General features: G+C 33.6%; 1 pseudogene; it reads right to left on the bottom strand.

Annotated features, from left to right (window-relative positions):
• The window catches only part of LOC149531270 (caffeic acid 3-O-methyltransferase-like), a 118,519-nt pseudogene that overhangs the window by 21,876 nt on the left and 73,117 nt on the right, over positions 1-23,526 (bottom strand).

Here is a 23,526-nt window from a genome sequence, read left to right as displayed (position 1 = left end):
AGTTTGCAAAAACTTGAATCTTATTTTTTAATGTTCCTTTCTTCTCTTTGTGCACTTTATAAACTTTGCTAAGTGAAATGAGTCAAAAATTGACTATATAACCCTTCATATTCACCATTAAATGCTCAGTGCTTACATAGTTGTAAGCTTACCTATCATAGGAATTTCAACATGCTTAATTTACATATTGAGCTTGACACTTACTAACATCTCTCCTTAACTTAGTTATCACTACTCTTCCTATCCTTACTTGGAAACATCTGTGAAATCTTCTATGCTCAGCACCAACATAGAAAACAAAAAAAAACAATAGATTTCCTCTAGGTTATGATCACTACATTGCATCTTAATTTATTCATATATGATCTTTTCAAATCTTAGATTCTTGGAACTGATGCATAATATAGTTTTTCAAATATTAGTCTCACACATACCTTTTATTGCCAAGTTGAGGGTGATCTGATCACCTAATCCATTGGATGAAGTGAAATCATCTGAGCTTGATGTGTTACATTCTTCCTTCTTTTTTGATGTCTTATTCATTTGCACCTTTACCTTCTCAACATTGACCTTTTCTTTGCCTTTATTGGTTCCATTACTTGATGTTGATGACCTAGTTGGACAGTTTCTACTGACATGACTAGTCTTGAGACAACTAAAGCATGTAGTCTCACTCAACCATATATTGTAGTTGTCTCTAAATTGTGTTCTAATTTAGTTCTTAGGAACATATCCATATTCTTTATAATAGTTATAATTGTACCTTGTGTTGCAATCCCAATCATAGGAATTTCCATTTTGGTATACTCTTTTCTGCTTGTTTAATGTCTACTTTGCCTTAGATTTGCATTCATTTTCTTTGTGTCCATAATTCTTACAATTGTAGCAGTATCCTTCAAATTTCTGAGTGCTAATGGTCTTGGTTTTGAATTCATTTTCCTGATATCCTTATTTATTGCAATTGTAGCAATATCCTTTTTAATTCTACTTAAGGTTCTGGTTGACAATTTTTCTCCAAATATTTGTCGTATGACCCAATTTTCCACAATTATGACAAGTAGGTTTGTAGTTCTTACCATTTTTATTCCTCTTCTCACCACTTTTAGATGATTCTTCTTTCTCAATATTAGTATATCCCAATCTAGTAGTATCACTATTAGGTCTTGGAGATTTCATCAATTTCTCAAAGTGTTTGATGGCCTCACTTGGTTTGTTTAATCTTTCAGTGAATTCATTCTCTACTCTTAGTTCATTTCTTAGTTGATCATTATGTAACTTTAGAGTTGGGATCTCAATGTCTTTTCCATTCAATTCATGGTTTGCAAGCATTAATTGATTAATTGTATCCAAATACATGTTAGCAAGATTTTGCATATCTAATGTCTCTTCTTCAAGTTTGTTAGTCAGTATTATTTTTTCATCTTTAATCATGACTTTGTCTTCCTCATTTTTTCTTTTCTATTTTGTCACCTCACAAAGCAATACTGATTTGATTTCTTGTTCTTTTTTGAGATTTTTGACCTTTTCAGTTAGGGCGTTGCTCTTTTCCATCAGATCTATAACTACTACATCAAATTCACCTGAGTTTCCATCCTTAAACAATACAATAGTGCCTTCCTCTTGGTATTGAGTTTCATTTTGCTAAATAGCCAGTTCTTCATCTCTTTCCTCCTTGAGTTGATGTAGGGAAAGTTGTATTTTAATATTCTAGTTCTCAATAGTCTTTCCCAACTTGTAGACTTCTATCTTAAAGATCTTACCTCTAAAGCTATAAAACTTAATTTCTGAGGGGGGCGAGGGGGGGGGGGAGGGGGTGAATCAACACTTAAAACTTTTTCCTCTAAAAATAATCAACAACATCCATCTCATAACTTAACATGTAAACTAAAATCCCCATCCCAATTTTACCTTCTCATTGGAGGGTTTCTAGGTAACCAATTTACAATGCTATGTGTTATTTAATTTATGATATGAATATGATGCATTTTATGTTATTCTAGTTTACATGTTAAGTTATGAGATGGATGTTAGTGATTTTTTTTTAGAGGAAAAAATTTTAAGTGTTGATTGCTGGGGGGGGTGCGAGGGGGCTTGAATCAACACTTAAAACTTTTTCCTCTAAAAATAATCACCAACATCCATCTCATAACTTAACATGTAAACTAAAATAACATAACATGCATCATATCCATATCATAAACTAAATAACACATAGCATTATAAATTGGTTACCTAGAAACCCTCCAATGAGAAGGTAAAATTGGGGTGGGTATGACATCGACAAATATTCACTACTACAGTTGTAAAGTATGACCTATTATGCTACAATGAGTTTGATCATAATCTACGATCTACATTATGAAAGGTCTTCCCTACTAAAGGCCTAAAAAGACTATTAGGTCTCACCTTTTTAGAGGATTTAAACTTACAATAAAGAAAGCACTCAGTTAAGAGATCTACACAAGTCTATTAGGTCTACTTGGTTAAGAGATTTTCTCTATATCACATGTTAGAATGATTTAGCACCATGATCCTTTGACTAGCACTTGTCTACTTGATGTCATATCTTCTCTTTACTGATTAAACCTTAATACTCATGATTAGATATGTCTTCTCTATCCTTTCACTATTATAATTTGTTCTTCGCAAACTAATTCTTTAATGCATAGCTTTTTCATAGCCATCTTAGTCATCGTGAATGCTCTCTCTACTTTATCATTTGTCCCCTTGCACATATACAAAATCTCTAGGGTTTTCCTTGTTAAAAAAAAATTGGTGATGATGAATTAGATAAGAATCAATGAATGTGGCTGATCCATATGTTGGATATAATAATCTAATTGTGTTTTGTCTTTGATGTTACACAAATGTCATATCAGTTTTCAGTCAGTATTTACCAAACTCACTTGGTTAGAAAGATAGTTTTCCTTGTCTATGAGCATTCCTGAAGTTTACTCTACAAAGGCAATGTCTACCAAGCTCACTCAAGTGTCGAAGGAATTCATTCAAGAAACAATGTTAACTGAGTTCAGATTGTTAGCAAAGGAAAGTTGGACAAAATTAGTGTTGACTAAGTTCACTCAGTTTCCAAAGGATTTTTTCAAGTTCATAGTGTTAACCAAGCTTTTGTTGGTTAACATAGGAAATCGTCTCAAAACAAGTATTTACTGAGTAGGGTCAGCCAATGAAGGATTTTGTTGTTTTGACATGAAAAGCTAAATTATTTTTAAGCATTATTTCTAGCTAACTATGGTGATGATTATTAGTTATTTTAATTTGAATTTAAGCTGACTTGACAATTTGGATGGTATAAATGAAAGGATTTCTTGTGTGTGTACAAGTGTATTGATTGAATTAAGAAGGAAAGAATGAGAGTGAACTTGAAGGATAAGTAGGTATCCTTGTAGAGTAGAAAAGTGTTATTCAATCAAGAAGGATCACATATGAAGTAGAATAGAGATCTACAATCAGCAATTCAGTTGCATCACAATTAGGTCATTTCATTGTTACTCTTTAACCATTGTAGTAGTGATCTAAAATCTCTTAACAAAGTTGGTTTAACAGGCTATTGTAAATCCTCTAACAAGGTAATAGCTCCATTGAATTGTTTAAAGACCTCTTGTAAGGAAACTCCTAATAGGGTGATTAAATCCTCTAATAAGGTCACACCTAACAGTGTGTTTTGTAACTTTTAACTGGGTTGGCTCCTAATAGGGATCACTTCAAAAGAGTGAAAAATAGTAACTAGTTACATTGGTGGTTTTTTCCATATTCAGTTTCCATGTTAAATCCTAGTGTCTCATGTGTTCATGTTATTTCTCTTATGCTTGCAAATTAATCACTGTTAATATTTAAAATTAGCTAAAAGTAAATCACAGTCTGCATTTAATAAGTTACTGCATTATTTTTGTGTTTACCAAGTAACAAGAACAATTAGTTTTATCAGTATAAATTTTATTATTAACATCTAAGGGTTCTAAGATTTATTTTAGTGGTAACCAATTCACCCCCACCCCCCTCTCAATTGCTACTTCTATATTTCCAACCAATTGATATCAGAGCATTTGGTGCTTGCAAGAAAAGCTTCAAGGACCTAAACTAAAGATCAGGATGTCTTACAAAGAGAAATTCCAAAGCTAAATAGAGATAACTTTTTAGCATGACAAGGACTCATGAGACTTCATCTGGCCACCATTAGTGATTCATGATTGAAATACCTTGATGAAGAATACACAACCCCTGCTGGTACATTATCTGTTAGAGATATCACTGAGAAAAAAAACTATAACATCATGATGATTGATATTGTATTTGCTCTTAGCTATGATGAATTTGATGAGATCAAAGACTACAAAATTGCTTTTGATATGTGGAACAAGCTAAAGGAAATCTATGGTGGTGATGAAAATGTAAGGAGAGCCAAAGCAAAAAGCCTTAGAGGACAATTTGATCAGATGAGAATGAGAGAAGATGAAAATGTTGCCAAATATGTGGAAAGAATCAAAGCTAGTGTCAGTGCAATCAAAGCTTCTGGAGGAGAAATCAAGGATGAAATCATTGTAAGTAAAGTTCTCAGAATATTGCTTCCTATCTATGCAATCAAAGTATCTTCTATTCAAGAAAAGAGGTGTGAGCCAAATCACAACATAAGTATAGATACCTTAGTAGGAAGATTGACATTGTTTGAGCTAGACAACTATGACAATTATGTTCTAGCTTCAAAAAATATTTAATTTACATTTGATGCCAAACTTTTTCTTAAAGAGAAAGGCAATAAAATAAAGGACATTTAGTCAGAAAGTGAAGAGGAATCAAAGGAAAATTTAGATAGTGATCTTGAAATTTTTGAAGCTTTACTTGCAAATAAATATTCTACAAGTAGAGGAAAATACAAAGGTAAAGTTCCCCTAATTTGTTTTTCATGTGAATAAATTGGTCATATTGTTGCTAGGTGCCCAAACAAAGAAAGCAAGGATGAGAAGAAGAGTCACAAGTACAATGGAAAGAAGGATTTCCAAAATCACAAATAATATAAGGACAAAGGTAAGAAGACTTGTTTTATGGCTAAAGTTTCTAATAACAATGAAGATGAAATAGTAGACATTTTTGTGAAAGATGAATCTGATGAAGAAGAAGATAAAATGAAACTTATCTCTCATGTTAGTAAAAATGATACATGTACCATAGATAGTAGATGTTCAAATCATATGACTAGAGACAAAAAAAATTTTGAACACTTTGAACACTATGATAGATGTAGTGTAAGGTTTTGAAACAATTCATTGTTGTATAAAAGGGAAAGGCCGAATCTCATTAACCAAAGAACTTCTATGTGACAATACCTATTGGGTTGGAGGACTAAAACATAATCTACTAACTGTGGCACAACTAATCAACATTGGATTCAATGTAGAATTCATGCATGGCGAGGCAAGACTACTGGATGAAAAAGGGAATCTAATTGGATCAGGCAAACAAATAAGAGGTAATCTATTTTATCTTGATCTTGGTGATTGCTCATGTTTTATTTCTCAAATGGAAGAAAGTTTGTTATGGCACAAAAGATTATGTCATGTAAAATTTGATAATATGGGCAAGATAATAAAACTCAGAAAAGCTAGAGGTATCCCTAGTTTGAAGAAACTAGATGTTGGTTTATGCAAAAATTGTCAAATTAGAAAAATGGGAAAGACTAGTTTTAAAAGCAAAAACTATAAGTCTGAAGATGTCTTGGAAATTGTACATACTGACCTATGTGGACCCATTGGAATAGAAAGCTATAGTGGAGAAAAAAAATTTATTCTTTTTGTTGACGACTTTTCTAGAATGATGACTGTTATGTATCTTAGAGAAAAGCTAGAAGCATTAAGAAATTCAAATGGTATCTAGCAAGAATAAAGGAGGAAATAGGGAAAATATTGAAATGCTTAAGATCAAACAAAGCTGGTGAGTTCATCCCTAATGAATTCAATAACTTTTGCATTGAAAGATGAATTAAAAGATAGGTGTCAGCCCCTAGTACTATTTAGTAGAATGGAATAGCTGAAAGAAGAAATAGATCCATCATGGATTGTGTAAGGACTCTAATGATTGAAAAGAATGTTGCTATCAAATACTAGAAGGAAGCCATCAACACTGTAGTTCATACTTTGAATTGAGTTCAGTTGAAGAAGGATTTGTATAAAACTCCTTATGAATAATGGTATGGCTACAAACCAAATGTAAGTTACATGAAAGTATTTGAAAGTAAATGTTATATCTTGAAAGAATCTAGAAAAGGAAAGTTTGATGTCAAAGGTCATCAAGGTATATTCTTAGGATATTCTTGGAGAAGTAAGGCATATAGATGTTTGAATTTTTCTACTCATAAAATCATAGAAAGTGCACATGTAAGAATTGATGAGTTTGCAAAAAAGACAAAATAAGAAAGCAAAAAGGAACTAGAAGATCAAAGAAGATTTTTTTACTTTGAACCTGATACACTACCAGACACATCTATCAATGAGGAAACTTCACCTCCTGAGTCTTCCTAAGTTACTAAGTTGCAAGAAGTTCAAACTGAGACAGAAGGACCCGAGTCACATTCTGAAGCCACTAAACCAATGCCTACCGAGTTTGAGCAACCTGAGTCAAAAGTTGAAATTCAAAATGAAGATAGTAAAATTCATTCAAAAGGCAAAGAACTTGTATTGGCCAACTATGTCAGAAGGCATCCAACACCTAATCAGATTATTTGAGATAAATTAGAACATACTATGATAAGAAGTAAGCTAAAAGGTACATGTTTACTTGCTGATTTTGAACCTAGAAGTGTTAAAGATGCATTGGAAAATGAAAGTTTGATTGAGGCCATGAATGAAGAAATAGAACAAATAGAGAAGAACAAAACTTGTAACCTTGTACTTAGACCCAAAGATAAAAATATGATTGGACCAAAATGAGCATTTAGAAATAAGTTGAATGAAGATGGAAAAGTATCAAGAAACAAAGAAAGACTAGTATATAAAGGCTACTCTTAAGAAGAAGCAATTGATTATGGTGAAACTTTTGCTCCTGTTGCAAGATTATAAGGTGTTAGGAATCTACTTGCATATGCTACTCATAGAGGATTCAAAGTATATTAGATCAATGTTAAATTTGCATTTCTCAATGGTATTCTTAATAAAGAAGTTACATTGAACAACCAGAATGTTTTGTTGATCCAGAAAAAAGGTACATGGTCTGCAAATTGCACAAAAGATTATATGGTTTGAAACTATTTCCTAGAGCATGGTATGAAAGGTTGCACAACTACCTTATATTGATTGGTTTTTAGAGAACTAATGATAATAATAGTCTGTATATCAAGGACTAGATAACAAGATTGTATTGGCAGAAATATTTGTGGATGACACTCTATTCATAGGGAATGATGATCCATGCAAAGAATTTTTAGAAAAAATGAACAAAGAATTTGAAATGTTCATATTTGGTGAGATAAAGTTCTTTGTTGGATTGTAGATATAGCAGAACAAGAATGGTATCTACATTACTCAATTTCAGTATATCAAAGAGATACTCAAGATGGCAATCAAAAGAATTTTGAGATATCTGAAAGGTACTAAAGACTATGGCTTATGGGACAAACTTGAAGGAAACCTAGACCTAAAGGTAGTTGTTGTTACTGATTGGGTAGGAAATCTTGATGACTAAAAAAGAACAAGTGGTGGAGAATTCTTTCTTGGTAAAAGGTTGGTATCTTGGATAAGCAAGAAGCAAAACTACACATCCCAATCTATAGCAGAAGCAGAATATGTTGCAGTAACAATGAATTGTTCTAACATTATTTGGTTTAAACAATTGTTGTAAGGAATAAAGGTTGAAATCAAATAACCAATTGTCATGTATTGTGATAACACCAATGCAATTAACATATCAAAGAACCCAGTGATGCATTCCAAAACTAAGCACATTGCTATAAAATATCATTTTGCCAAAGAATTGGCATAGGAAAAAGAACTTAGATTGGAATATGTTCACACAAAAGAATAGATTGCAGACATATTTTCCAAGCCATTACCTAAGGATGTATTCCTGTATCTAAGAGATGAATTAGGGGTCATTCCCCTATCTGAAGTTCACTAAATAAAGTTTTATTGATGCATCAATAGGAACCAAGATGAAGATCAATTAGTTGATGCAACATAGTTAAAGAGAATATTGCATATGAATCAGTACTCAAGGTACAGTGATACTAACTTGGTATGTGTTTTCTTTGGCATGTGTTGTCAAAGAGAGAGAAGATTAATATCATATCTTTCTAAAACTTGTTTATATCTTTCTAAGGGAGAATTATTTTGTCATAGATGTTATGTAATTCCTTCACAAAGAGAGATTACTACATGAAAGGCAAAGAAGCCTTTGGTGAAAATCTAAGAGGGAGAAACTTTCTTTCAAAGAAAGTCTAGTTCTCAAATTTCATTGTGCTATGACATGGTGTGTTGCCATCAATGCCAAAGAGGGAAATTTTTGGATATAACTGTCTAATTGTGTGTTGTCTTTGATGTTACACAAATTTCATATTAATTGTCATTAAATACTTACCGAGTTCACTTGGTGAACAAGACAATTTTCCTTGTCTATTGAGCATTCTTGAAGTTTACTCTGCGAAGATAGTGTCTATCGATCTCACTAGGGCATCGAGAGAATTCAGGTAGGAAATGATGTTAACTGAGTTCACATGGTTAGCAAAGGAAAGTTGGATAGAGTCATTATTCATCGAGTTCACTCAGTTTCCAAAGGATTTTTGCAAGTTCATAGTGTTAAACAAGCTTCTATTAGTTAACACAGGAAATTGTCTCAAAACAAGTATTTACTGAGCAGGGTTGGCTAATGAAGGATTTTATTGTTTTGACATAAAAATCTTAATTATTTTAAGTATTGTTTCTAGCTAACTATGATGATGATTATTGGTTATTGTATTTGGAATTTAAGATGACTTGACAATCTGGATGGTATAAATGAAAGGCCAAGTTGTGATTTCTTGTGTGTGTGCAAGTGTATTGATTGAATTAATAAGGAAACAGTGAGAGAAAACTTGAAGGATAAGCAAGTATCCTTGTGGAGCAGAAAAGTGTTATTCCATCAGGAAGGATCAAGTATGAAGTAGAATAGAGATTTATAATCAACAATTCAGTTGCATCACAATCAAGTCCTTTCTTTGTTACTCTTTAACCATTATAGCAATGATCTAAAATTTCTTAATAGAGTTGGTTTAATAGCTAGTTGTAAATCCTCTAACAAGGTAATAGTTCCATTGAATCATTTTAAGACCTCTTTCAAGGCTACTCCTAATAGGTTGATTAAATCATCTAACAAGGTCACACCTAACAGTGTCTTTTTCACCTTTAACTAGGTTGACTCCTAATAGGGCTCACTTTAGAAGACTGAAAAAAAGTAACTAGTTACATTGGTGGTTTTTCCCATATTGGGTTTCCATGTTAAATCCTGGTATCTCATGTGTTCATGTTATTTCTCTTATGCTTGCAAATTAATCACTATTAATGTTTAAAACAAACTAAAAGTAAATCACACTCTGTATTTATTGAGTTACAACACTTTCTATGTGTTTACCGAGTAACAGAATGTGTGTTTATCGAGTAACAACAACAATCATTTTTCTCAATCTCAATTTTATTGTTGACATCTAAGGGACCTGGGATTTATTTTAGTGGTAACTGATTCACCCACTCCCCCTCCCCCTCCCCCTCTCAATTACTCCTATATTTCCAACACCATATTTTCACCTTAAGCTTTCCTTTTTCTGATTAGTTACATCTATTGCATAGGAATTCACAATATACCTCCATACTTATCTCTTAAAATCACAAAATATGATTATGTTAGCCCAAAAATAATTTACATAGAAGTTTGTGCCTTTGAAAACAACTATTCCAAAAAAAAATTCACTTGGCATCCAAAGACTCTGATGCTTGGCCTTCACTATGATCCTAATGTTGTAACTCAACTTTTGAATAGCTCAACACTCTCTATTTACTTGGCACCTAAATCACTCAGCATGTATAGTCTACTCAGCACTTGAATGACTTGGCACTAACTATCTTCTCAGCATGTATTGGCTGACAACTTATGCTCAACTTGCTTTGATCACTCAACTCGCATTGATTGTTTGACTCGTTCTAATCACTTGGCATATGCTATGTGCTCGGCTTGCACTATTATTTTGCTAGATTATGACAAAGATTTTTTCACTTCCATGTCAAAACCAATCTGAGATTAACAATTAGTTGTCTATTGTTAATGGTCTTTTCCTTTTTTTTGTGTGGATGGGCTAGCCTCCTAATTTTGGCTTCTTTAATATCAAAAACATTGTTTAAAAACTCAAAAAATATAATCTAAAATGGAAAAATACTATATAATTATTGATATCTTAGGTAATCTATTTTATACCAATCGATCAAATTTTAAATCTTTATTATTTCAATAATGACCCAAAAAATATAATCCAAAAAATTATTTATAAACTAAAACAATATAATCTTAAAAAATAAATAGTGTCATAATTACTAAAATCTAATCAATCAAACTATTTTGTACCAAAAAAAGTGACTAATACCCATTTGTACATTAGAAACAATTTTCACTAGCCATTCTATTGATGGGCATCTTTCACAACATGGGACAAGTCAAAATCTACTCCCTTAATCATAGGATACTTGGAAATGATAAGATTGAGAGTAGATCCAACTCCACTAGCCACTTCCACAAGCTCATCCAAATATTTGAAGCCCTGATAGATGTCAATAATCTTATCCATCATCATCGTAGAGTGTTCAAACATGGCCTTGTTGAATATGACATTGATGTTGAGAAATGTGTCTCAACCTTGCAAGGTTTTTAAAGAAAATTCCATAATTTTTTTGTGGTGGTTCTCAACATATTCATATATTGAAAAATGGTGTATGAGTTATTATAAATGTTCCTTGTCCATAGTATAACATAGAAGGGCCATTTTAAGAGTATTAGTGACTCATTAGATGACTTTTATGGGAGTCTATGCTAGGGGACAAAATCTTAGATGGGATTTCTATTTTAACTTGGTTATTTTTCCATCTTGGAAATATATATGTCAAAAATTGGAAACATGTGGCATGGTGGTTAAACCCATGGTTTTGTAAAACTACAAATGGTTTCTATGTTGTAAAATTGCTATAAAAGGAGGGCTTGGGGAGGGAATTGTATCATTGAGTTTTTTTTGCAAGACTAGGTGCCAGAAGGAGTCTCTCCAAGTCTGAGTTGTGGTGATGTATCCCTATAAGAACTTACAATTCAAGTGTATTATAATCTTCTTTATTTCATAATACATTGTGTAGCTTTGGGAGGGTGAGATTTTTCTTTGGGAAGGGTTTGCCCTTAGTAATCATTGTGTTAGGTGTTCATTTTTATTTTGATTTTTTTATTATACATTTCTTGAGATCTTTTTGATACTTAAGTTGAATTTTTTATATTCATTCTATTAAGATTAATATAGGAAGTGTTTTTCATACATTTTCTTCCTTACAAGTGCTATCAAAGCCTAGCCATTTTAGGTTCTATTTGTTGAGTATAGGGTTTTTTTTAGCTAATCAGGGTTTGAGTGGGAGCTTGTGTAGAGTATTTCATTTATGTATTGGAGGATTGAAAAGATGGAAAGCATTTCAAGGAGGATTGATGTAGAGAATTTTTTTGGCACAAACTTTGAGATGTCAAAGCTAAAGATGAAAGATCTATTAATTGATTGAGATCTATGGGATGCGGTGGATGCGAGCAAGATAAGACCTATAGATGTGACTTCAACTACACAATATGATGTGATAGATAGAAACGATAAAGGTCTCATTTGATTTTGTCTTGCAGACTCAATTCTCATTTATTTCCATGAAGAACATACTATGAAGAAGCTTTGGAAGAAATGATATGAGATCTATTAAGAGAAATAACTTGGGAAAAAGACTTTCTTGAGGAAGAAGTTGTATTCCTTGAGAATGGAAGAAAGTGGATGGATTTTTGAACATCTAGAAGGTTTTAATATGTTGGTGACTCAATTGACCTCAATTGGGGTGTCAATGGATGAAGAATAAAGGTGTAAAATCTTGCTATGTCCATTGCTAGACTCATAGACAAGCTTATCATGACTATAGGGAGCAATATAGTCATCTTAAAGATGGAGGATGTTGTTCTCTACTTTCTAAAGAGATGAGAAGGAAGGTATATCTGAATTCCAAAGAGGCTTTCAGTATTTGAGGAACACTAAAATAAAGAGGCAAGAACCAAAAATATCATGGCCACTCTAAATCCAAGAATATGGGGAGCTCAAAGTCTCATAGTAATTCCAAGGCAATTTTTTGGAACTGTGAAAAACTTTGATACTTTTGAAAGGACTACAAAGAGGAGAAGAAGAAGAAGAAGAAAGATTTTGATTCTAAGTCTAAGAAGGAAGATGGAGATGTTTTCATCACATATTTGGCCACTCATTAAAGTGTCAATGCATGGTTGCTCGACTTAGATGCATCTTTCCACATGACTCCTAATAGAAACTAGTTTAGTAAGTATGAAAATTTTGATGGTGGTAAGGTGTATTTTTGTGATAACTTAGTTCTCGATATTGTTGGTCATGAAAGTATTCATGTGAAAATTTTATGATGGTACAATTAGAAGATTTCATGATTTCTTGCATATCCTGGAACTAGTAAGATTTTTTTAATATTTTAACAACCTAATAGATGTGAGTGTACATGTTCAATTTTTTTATGTGGGTGTTAAAATAGTGATAGGTGCTATGGTAAAAGAAAGAGGGATTAGATTGGGTGCATTGTACCAACTTCATGCATGTACAATTGAGTGCAATAGTACTTCTACTAAGATTGTAAAAAAGACTACTTTGTTGGAGAAGTAAAGGGTTCTCTTTCAATAGATGGTCATGGTTTTTGGGTACCCAAGGGAGCTCTATCTACCAAATCAAATTTTCATGTAGATAAGAATATGTTATGGAACTAGAGACTTAGCCTCATTGGTGAGAAGGGTCTATGGATCTTGAAGAATAAAAACCTTGTTGATAGGTTGAATGATTGAAATCTTGAGTTTGATTTTTGTGAGCATTGTATCTATGGTAAACAAAACCACATTTAGTTTTACTTGAGTTCTTATAAGTCCTCATGTATTTTAGATCTAATCCATTTGGATGTATTTGGTCTACTTTATGTTCCTTCTATTGGTATATCAGTTTAAGATGTTTCTTTCATTGATAATTTCTATAGAATAACATGGGTTTATTTTCTTAGGAGTAAAGCTGAAGTTTTCAATCATTTCAAAGAATTTAAAGAAATGGTTGTGTTGCAAACTAGAAAGAAAATAAAATGTTTAAGAAAAAATAATGCTGATGAATTTTTCTCGAATGATTTTGACACATTTTGTAAAGATTGTGGTATTAAAAGGGAGAAGACAACTCTATATTCTCCACAACATAATGGGGTTGCAAAAAGAATGAATAGGACCTTGATGGAGAAGGCTAGGAGTATCTTGAGTGGAGCTAGAGTGGAATAAGATTTTCAAATTGAAGTTGTAGCCACTTCCTGCTATGTGATAAATAGGTCTCCTACGTCATCTCTTGTTGATAAAACACTGATAAAAGAATAGTTGGGCCACAAGCCTTCACTTAGACATCTAATATTTTTTGGTTGTGAGGCATATGCTCATGTGCCAAAGGAGAAGCAAAAAAAATTGGATAAAAAATTTGTCAATTGTATCTTCTTCGGATATAGTTAAGGTGTGAAGGATACAAGCTTTGCGATCCTATTGCACAAAAGGTATTTTATTATCAAGTGTTATTTTTAAGTAAACAAAGCCTTCTTATGTTATAGTGAAACCATAAAAAACAAAATAAAAATATGTGATTCAATTTCTTGCTATATCTAAGAAAGTTGAATCGAGGCCCTGAGAGAGAAAAGATGTAGAAGAGAGCTCTATGAGTTTAGAATAATTAGAGGAAGAGGGGGAACCTAAACCTGAACCTGATCTTGTTCAAAGGTCTAGTAGATTGAGAAAAACACCAGAAAGATATGGATATTATCCTCATGAATGAAGGTGTATATTTTCTTTGAATGCTAACATTTATGAACTAACATCTATAGAAGAGGCTCTTGGTATGAATGATTCAGAGTCCTATAAAATAGCCATGGATGAAGAGATATCATCCCTTAAGAGGAATGACACATGGGACCTTGTACCATTTCCTAAAGGATGAAATCTTGTTCATTGTAAATGGTATTCAAAAGGAAGATGGGTTAAAATGGAAGCATTGAGAAGTGCAAAGCATGTTTGGTTGCAAAACGATACTCCCAAGTTATAGGACTTGAATATGTGAAATATTTTCTCCTGAGTTAAAAATGACATCCTTTTAATTTTTACTTTCTATTGCACCTTCTTAAGATCTAGAAGTTGAGCAGATGGATGTGAAGGCAACTAGTGCCAAATCACTATGTGGTGAAAGGTAAAAGTCATTTGACCTATAAATTGAAGAAATCCTTTTATGATTTTAAAAAAAAGTCCTAGGATGTGGTACCATAATTTTGATACATATGTGTTGAGTTTGGGATCTATACGGTCTATAACTAATCACTGTATTGTTAGAATATATAGTCCACTAATATAACTGAGAGGGGGAATGAATCAATTATCCAACTATTATCACAATTATCAACCTTATTAAATCTTAACCATATGAACAATATAATTAGACACCACAACAAGATACTCATGCACAATAACACTAGATATGTTAACTAGGGAAACCCTTGATTAGAGGGAAAACCTAGGTGGGGATGGTACCCACAAGATGATATACTAAAATATTTCTTGTTAGAGGATGTATCATGTTTTTTATAATATAGGAGGGTCATTTCTAGAGCATTGGTGCCTAATTAAATGACTTTTATGGGAATCTAAAGTAGGGGACAAAATTATGGATGGGATTACTATTTTAACCTAGTTATTTTCCCATTTTGGAAATGCAAATTTAAAAAATGGGCAACATGTGGCATGGTGGTTAAGCCCATGTTTTTATAAAACTAGAAATGGCTTCTAGGTTGTAAAATCACTAAAAAGGAGGGGTTAGGGAGGGATTTGTATTATTGAGTTTTTTTGTAAGACTAGGTGCTAGTAGTCTCTTCGAGTTCGATTTGTGTTGATGCACTTCTATAAGAATATGAACTACAAGTGTATTGTAATCTTCTTGATTTGATAATACATTGTGCAAGTTTTGAAGGGTATGGTTTTTCAATCAGAAGGCACTAGTGGGAATTTGGCAAATAAATGACTACGTGACTAAAAATTTTAGTTGCAAGACTAAACTTTTTAGTCACATGACCAAAAGTGATCAAGTAATATTTTGCAATTTATAAGTGACTAAGTAAATGACCAATTTGATCATCAGCTAAGATCACAAGGTTAGAGAAAGATAAATGACTAAATACATGATCAAATAAATGAGTAAACAACTGGTCTTTAATAACTAATCACCAAAAGAAATAATTAAATGAATGATCAATGATTTTTTTATATCATATTAAGTCATTCTTTCCACTTTTAATAACTTTTATTACTAACTGATGGAGTTTTTTTCATATGAATACATCATTATTAGTTGACTTCCTTACATGTCCTCTCAATTGATATTTCCCTTTTATGCTCATACATTCCCCTTGGTAGTGTTTATCCAAGAATACGATAGAAATAGATGAATGATAAATTGAAGTTGCCAATGATTGATCAATGTAAGAATTTTCCTTAGGGAAAAATTCACCCAGGAACTAAGAACTCAAACACAAGCACAACTATAGACTAGACAGAGTATGATCAAAATGATGATATATTCATTCAATATGCATTAAGATTACACTAGGAGTGCCTATATATAAAGGCCTTTGAGATGTATCTAGAATGTCTCAAAATTAGCATCATGATAAGTGATACAACTGGGCACATGTCCACTAGATATGGGTTATCCTCCATAAAGCACATAAGTAAGTGGGATGATGAGAGGATAAGCCTACAAAAGTTTGAAATGTAAATCAGTGTTGTAGACAACATGTGCAAAAAAGGGACTATGAATAACTATGTTGTCTACATGAAAACTCAGTGAATGATGCAAACTCCAGTGTTGTAGATACCATGTGCTGAAATAGAGTTGCGTACTTCTATGTTGTCAACATGACAACTTGTAAAGTTATGCAAACTCTTAAGTGTCTCACAAAATAAAATAATAAAATAATGTAAAATAATAAAATAATACATTAACCTAAGTAAACTTAAGTAAGTGTAAATATTAAATACGTACTTACACCAACACCCCCCCTTAAGTGCAACTTAGGGGAATGCCCTTAAGCTTACAAAAACTAGGATGAAATGCATGATGGGTCTCGACTACTAGGTCATGTTAGGTACCCATGTACATATTGAAAATGCAGTCTCTTATAAAGAAGAGAAAGAGGGAAAACCTCATGGGAAAAACCCTCCCCCAAAAAAGGAGATAAAAAGATATGCATGGATGGATGGAGTAATCAAGAGCCCCCCATTACAACATACATCCATAATATACAAAAGTGAAGAATGAGAAGAACAAGACCTCATAAGAGGAAAATGTCCCCCCCATAAGAAAGAAGAGGAAGAGAGACAAGGTAGTCCCCCCTCCAAATGAAGAGTGTTGACTAATGACTGCTACTCCATGTAAGAAGCTAGTCCAAGAGTGCAAAATGACGTTCCTCCCCTTTGGAAGAAACAAAGGAAAAGGTACAATCCTGAAGATGTATGGTGGTCCTGAAACCTACTCAAGTATCCCTGAGCTAATGCTGATGGTCTCCCATTCCAACTGTGTTGAAAAGAATGAATGCAAATCTGGCAAGTATGTCTATTGAACCTATTCTAATGAACCATCTATCTCCTTAACTAACAAAGAGACCTCCAAAAAATGTTGTTCATAAGGATTCACAATCACACTAACCTTTGAAGATTGATCATGTAGAGAATGGACATGAGGGTTAGAGTGAGCCCTTGCAACAACTATAGAAGGATCATCTTCGTCAAAGAGAAGATGTAAGTTCTCAAGGCTATCTCCCAAGTCTACAATATGTGACTCCATGAACAAACCTACAATGTCTACCATGTAGTCATCAACTAAAGCTAGAGCTAGAAGATGAGATGTACCATGCCATGTTGAACCTTTCACTGAGTCAATGTAAGCATGTGGACTATACTAATGATGTGACCTCTCACTGTAACTATTGATAGAACCCCATGTGTCTAAATATTTTGAAGCACTATCACTAGTGTCACCATTAGTTTCCATAGTATATAAAGTGTGGAGAGGATTAAAGGATAAGCTAGGTGAACTTCCCTCAAAGTGAACATCTTTTTCCACAAAGATGTCATGAGTCTCTGGATCCATAAGTCTATATGCCTTTACATTGTCTTCATATCCTATGAAAGTACAAGGCCTAGGTGTTGGTGCCTACATCCCCTGGAAGATAGGTTAGCCCATGCTAGACAACTGAAGACTTTGAAGTGACTCACAACTAGTTTTCTACTACACCATGCTTGAAAAGGAGTCTTCTTATCTATGGCATTATGAGGATACCTATTAAGTATGTGAGTAGCACTACTAATGGCTTCAACTTCAAGTGTTGGATCAAGAGACTTGGATTTTATCATGCAATTTGCCATGGATTTGAGAGTCCTAATCCTAAGTGTTGCAACATCTATCTTGTGTGGATTGAATGCTGGTGGATTTTGAAGATCAATTCCCTCAAGTATGCAAAGTCCCTAAATCTTTTGTCTACATATCGATTCTCATTGTCCACCCATAAAACCTTGATGGCTTTCCAGGATTTGTGTTCAAAATGAGTCTTAAAGGCTTGAAGCTTATCAACCACTTCATTCTTGTGATGAAAGAGGTAGACCCATGTGAATCTTGAAAAGCCATCAACAAAAGTAAGGATGTAAGAGCCTTGGTTGACTGAAGTCACTACAAAAGAACCTACTAAAATGATGTGAACCAACTGGAGAACAACTAGTGCTTTGGAAGACTTTCCTTTATCATACTTCTCTTTGAGATGTATATCCACTAAACATGATGAATTCTCACCCTTTAAAAAGTTGATGTTAGGTAGACCTTTGACCATATGTTTAGAGAAAAGTTGTTGAAGATGGTAGAAGGCAAGATGAACAAACCGCTCATGCCATAGTGTGATTTGTGAAGTAGAGTGAGTTAGCAAGGTTTGAGAAGGAGACTTAGGCACAAAGTGGGAGAAGGAATAAAGCCTCTTGTCATGATTGAATTTTCCCACTACAACCAATGAATCATCTCTAAGATTGAACACCATCACTAAATTTGGAAGGAACTCAACTCTGTGACCATCTCCAAGATGAGTGATTTGGTAAACTAAGAGGAGATTGGAGCTAAGGTTTGGAATGTAGAGAATATCTTTGAATTTTTCATTTTCCATTTCCAAATGTCCTTTCCCTTCAACTTCTATTTTAGTATCATCTCCCATAAAGATGTGTGGTACCTATGATTGCTTCAATGAAGAAAAGTCTCCCTGTGAAGAATGCATATGGTAGGAGGCACCTAAGTCAAGTATTCATTCTGAAGAAGAACTTGTATTTTCCATAAGTGCTTTCCCTTTTCCCTTTGAAGAGGTTGGAGTTGAATCCTTGGAAGTACCTAGCACTTGAATCTTGTTATTCCTAAGTAGATTTTCCAACTCATTGATTCTTTTAGTCTTGCAATGATGCTCATCATGATTTGGCTTTTTGAAATATCCACAAAAATGTTTGTCCTTCTTTTCATTACTTCCCTTCTTGTTGGAAGAAGAATTGCCTTGCCGTGAGGAGGACTGTTGTGTCTCAAATTGTGATTTTTGCTTCCACTACTTCTTCTTCTTGTTTCCTTTCCCTCCTTGACTTGATTGGTGCTCATCACTAGCCACCAATGCTTAGGTCTTTGATGTTATGAGAAATCCTAAATCCATCAAGTGAGATTGTTCAACAATCAACATCTCTACAAATTCATCAAATGTAGGCTTTTGGTAAGCAGTTCCCATGGTCAACCTATGAGTATTAAAACTTGAAACAAAGGTAGCATACTTTGAAGGTAGCCTCTTTAGGATGTGATGAATCAACTTTTCATCCTTCATGGGATTTCCACAATTTTTAAGAAGTTCCCTATACTCATTGGCTTTGTTAGTGTAATCTTGAATTGTGTCAAAGTTCTTTGGATCCAAGAGAAGTAGATCATCCTCAATCTGAAATCTCTTTTCTTCATCCACCTTACCATACAATGATTCAAGTTTGTCCCAAGCTGATTTGGATTCTATACAACTAGCAATGTGAAAGAAGAGATCTCTATGTACAAAACTCCTAATAATTCCTAAAGCTTTTTGGTCTTGTTTTTTCCATTCAATGAGTTCTTTAGCATCAATAAGTTGTTGTAATTCACAAGTGGGAAGATTTACTTGTAAAAGACAAGGGTGAATCAGAAGTAACTAACTTTAACCTTTTCAAAACTTTTTAACATTCACATTCATCTAATCCATCTAATAAACATGAAAGTAAAGACATGCATGAAAATAGATAACACAAAAATTTGGTAACTTGGGAACCCTCCAAAATGAGAAGGTAAAACTAGGGTGGGGATGGCACCCACAAAGTAACACTATAACAATACGTAATTTTTTAAAGTTACAAAGTTTGACCACTTCCAATGGTTTTCCCTATGAAAGGCCTATCCTGTTAAAGACTTTACAACCTATTAAAAGTGACCTATTTAAAGGATTGACAAACATTCACTTGGAATGTTACCCTGTTAAAGGATTTACAATCATGTTAAGGATCTACAATATGGTTGCTAAACCAAAATAGCTACTAAACCAACCTATCAACATAGGATTTCCATTCTTACAATAAATTGGTTAGAAAGTATAATAGAATGTCTTGACTTGATGACTTGGAACCTTCAATTGTTGATTCTAGATCCTCATTCTACTCTATCTACTCTAATCCTTGCTTGATCTAATATCTCTTCTTGAAACTCTAACACTCTATTATTGATCAACTAAATTCTACAATGATGTTTTCCTTTTTCTAAGTCTTTACACCCTTCTACACTTCATTATAATTCACCTATACACTTCTCACATTCACTCTCTCATACTCATGCATAATGGGATTTTGTCATCTGTTTAAAGGCATCGAAGACTTAGGGTTAGGTATGAGTCTATGATCCATATTCACTCTTCATTTCCCACTCAAATTTTTCCCCTTTTCTTATTGGTTGCATGCCTTCTCCATTTTTCATATTGGCTACATGTAGATTTCATAGGAAATGCAAAAGATTCGATCTTATCTTCAAGATCCTTCGAGATTCATCTTAAGTTGACTTCAAAAATTGTTTACATCTAAGTTTGTGAGGATACAAACTCATATGTTGATTCTGTGTTACTCATCACTTACTATTTGCTAATGCTCGTCACATATAGGAATTATATCTCACTCGGCTCCTATAGTAACTCTGTTTCACTCGACATTTATACTTTGCTTGGCATCACTTATCACTCAACACTTAAACTTCACTCAGTACCTATTGAATCTTTGGCTTGGTACATGTTGTAGCTCAGCATCTATATCATACTCAGGATCAACTAAGAATTGGTTAAGTGTATTGACACTCAATTGTCGAAACCAATTTGAGACCAACATAGGTTTGGTATTTGTACCATCAACATAAAGATTGTAACCTTTTTCCATTAATCTACTCCATGCAATATCTTTCCATGTAGAATAATTGTGTGAAGTTAGAGGTGGACATTTAAATGAACCCATGATGCAAAAAATGAAAAGAGCACAACAGAGAGATGCAAGAACATAGTACATGCCCCCCCCCCCTTTTTCACTCAATCAGAAAACCCCCACAAAATTTTTTTGGAACTTTATAAGTAGTGCATGTAGAATGGGCCACTTGTCAAAATGAACAAAGTGCACTTTTTTATTTTTCTTTTACAACTACCTTTTGAGGCCCAAATCTATCACTAAGCACTGTACATCAGATGTACAACAATTCTAAAAAATAATCAAAGCAGTACAATGTAGAAAGAGCCCTAGTTCTAAAAGTGAGATTTTTTTTCCACACAACCCTAGAATCTAACTATAGATCTAGAAAGTAGATGAAAAATAATGCACTTTCAAAAAAATGGAACCTAAAAAAGTAACTAGATGAGCCCGTATGGAGCGTTTGAAGTTGCAAAATGTAGGATTAAGTAGGTATAGTCACCAAACAATGCAATTTTTGACAAATCCTTGCACCAAAACTAGAGAAGAATACCACCACTGGAAAGTTTGGAAAATTCCACCCAATTTCAAAAAAAATTACACCTAAATTGGAGTTTAGAAGTCTAAGGTATGGGCTCACAAAGTTAGGCTACCAAATCAAAAAACAATCTAGAGAGGGGTCTATAAGGAAAATTGTGTGCTTAAATTTGATGGTCAAATGGTTGTCATGGTAGTTATAAAGGGCCTAGTTTTGACAATCAAACGGCTATCAATTTTTTTTTCCCTTGAAATGCTAATGTTAGCAAATAAAAGACCCTCCTGGTGCCGTGGTAGTATAGCTTGGGAGAGTCAGCTGTACAATCATACAGACACTCACATGGCCACTATATGGACTATATAGATTAGAAACATGTGGTAGAAAAGCTGAAGTGTCCTTGCCTATGTGGTACAACTGATGATGTTTTGAGGTAGTACACGTGGCTAGTGAGTGAGCAGGTGACTGTCCTTGGAGTCAACATGGTGGTAATATACGTGGATTGCTGGAGTGACTAAAAGCCTCACCAAACTTTACAATCAGCTATTGGGTTCTTAAACTCATAAGGGCTGGAATATATGTTGTCATTGATGAAAAACCCTTCATGGCTGCCATGCCGGAGAAGCACTTTGTGATGCCAGGAAACCAGAAACATGAGCCTAAGAGGGAAATCTGAAAGTATCTCTATCACTGGGGTTGGTATCTCAAGTGTCAGGAATATGTGCAAGATACCAAAAAATAGTCGTCGAGCCAGGAAACCAGTTGCTAGATTGGAATTTCAAATAGTGTTATGTTATTTGCTCATCAAATGTTGAAAATGTGATCGCATGCTAGAAAAGATAAATACAACACCAAAGTTATGTCCATATAATAGTTGCTAGAGACGTTTACTACGTAGGGCAAAAAATGTTAATGGGCAGTGCCATAGAGTTAAAAAATGGCAGGAGTTGTGGGGTTTAATCCTACATCAGCTATGGAATAACCCTTGCCATGATTTAAAAACTAGAGCTTTCAAAGCTCATGCAAATGAGCAAGCCTCCGTGAAAAAGTGATATTTGTCACTAGTGTCTAATGTGATTTCATCCAGAAATATGTGAATAGTCAGTGATGTTAAATGCTTGCTTGTGATTAACAAAGGAATATTCCTCTATGTAGGGCTAGGATCTAACAGCCTGGTACCTGCAAAAAAAATTCTCGTCTACCTACCTAGAGGGAAATTTTTTTTGAAATAATAGAAAATTCAAAATAATTACAGAGATTAAATAAAAATACTAGATCTAAATCAAAAAATTGCAAATCTAAATATCATACCTATGTTGCAAATCAAGGCCTCTGAGTCCAATTTACAAAAAAAAAAATTGCCTCATGGTTGGATTTGGCCTAGGGTAGCTAATTTTAGTCAATCTTCACTGATTCAATATTCTAGACATAATGATGAGGTCAGATCTAACTCTAGATGCTCCTAATTTCTATAGTATTCTAGATTCAAGTTAAGGTGCTAAAGCAACAATGGCCTCAAATGACTATGTGAAGAGAAAATCTCCTAGCTCTGATACCATGTAAGAATTTTCTTTAGGGAAAAATTCACCTAGGAACTAATAACTCAAACACAAGCACAAGTGTAAACTAGAAAGAGTATAATTAGACTGATGATATATTCATTCAATATGCATTAAGAGTACACTAGGAGTGCCTGTATATAAAGTCCTCTAAGATGCATCTAGAATGCCTCAGAATTAGCATCATGATAAGTCATACAACTAGGAACATGTCCACCAGATATGGGTTATCCTCCATTAAGCATGAAAGTAAGTGTGATGATGAGAGGTTAATCCTACAAAGGTGTAACACACAAATTAGTGTTGTAGACAACATGTGCTAAAAAGGGAGCACAAATAACTATGTTGTCTACATGACAGCTTAGTGAATGATGCAAACTCTAGTGTTGTAGACACCATGTGTTGAAATAGAGTTGCATACTTTTGTGTTGTTAACATGACAACTCATAAAGTTATGCAAACTCCTAAGTGTCACACAAAATAAAATAATAAAATAATGCATTAACCTAAGTAAACTTAAGTAAGTGTAAATAGTAAATATGTATTTACACCAACAATCAACCACCTCAACATGAC

The sequence above is a fragment of the Cupressus sempervirens genome, chromosome 11 (assembly GCF_028749045.1).
Source record: "Cupressus sempervirens isolate cs-2001-9-10 chromosome 11, ASM2874904v1, whole genome shotgun sequence".
Taxonomy (NCBI): Eukaryota; Viridiplantae; Streptophyta; class Pinopsida; order Cupressales; family Cupressaceae; genus Cupressus; species Cupressus sempervirens.
This window is presented reverse-complemented; position numbering and strand designations above follow the sequence as displayed.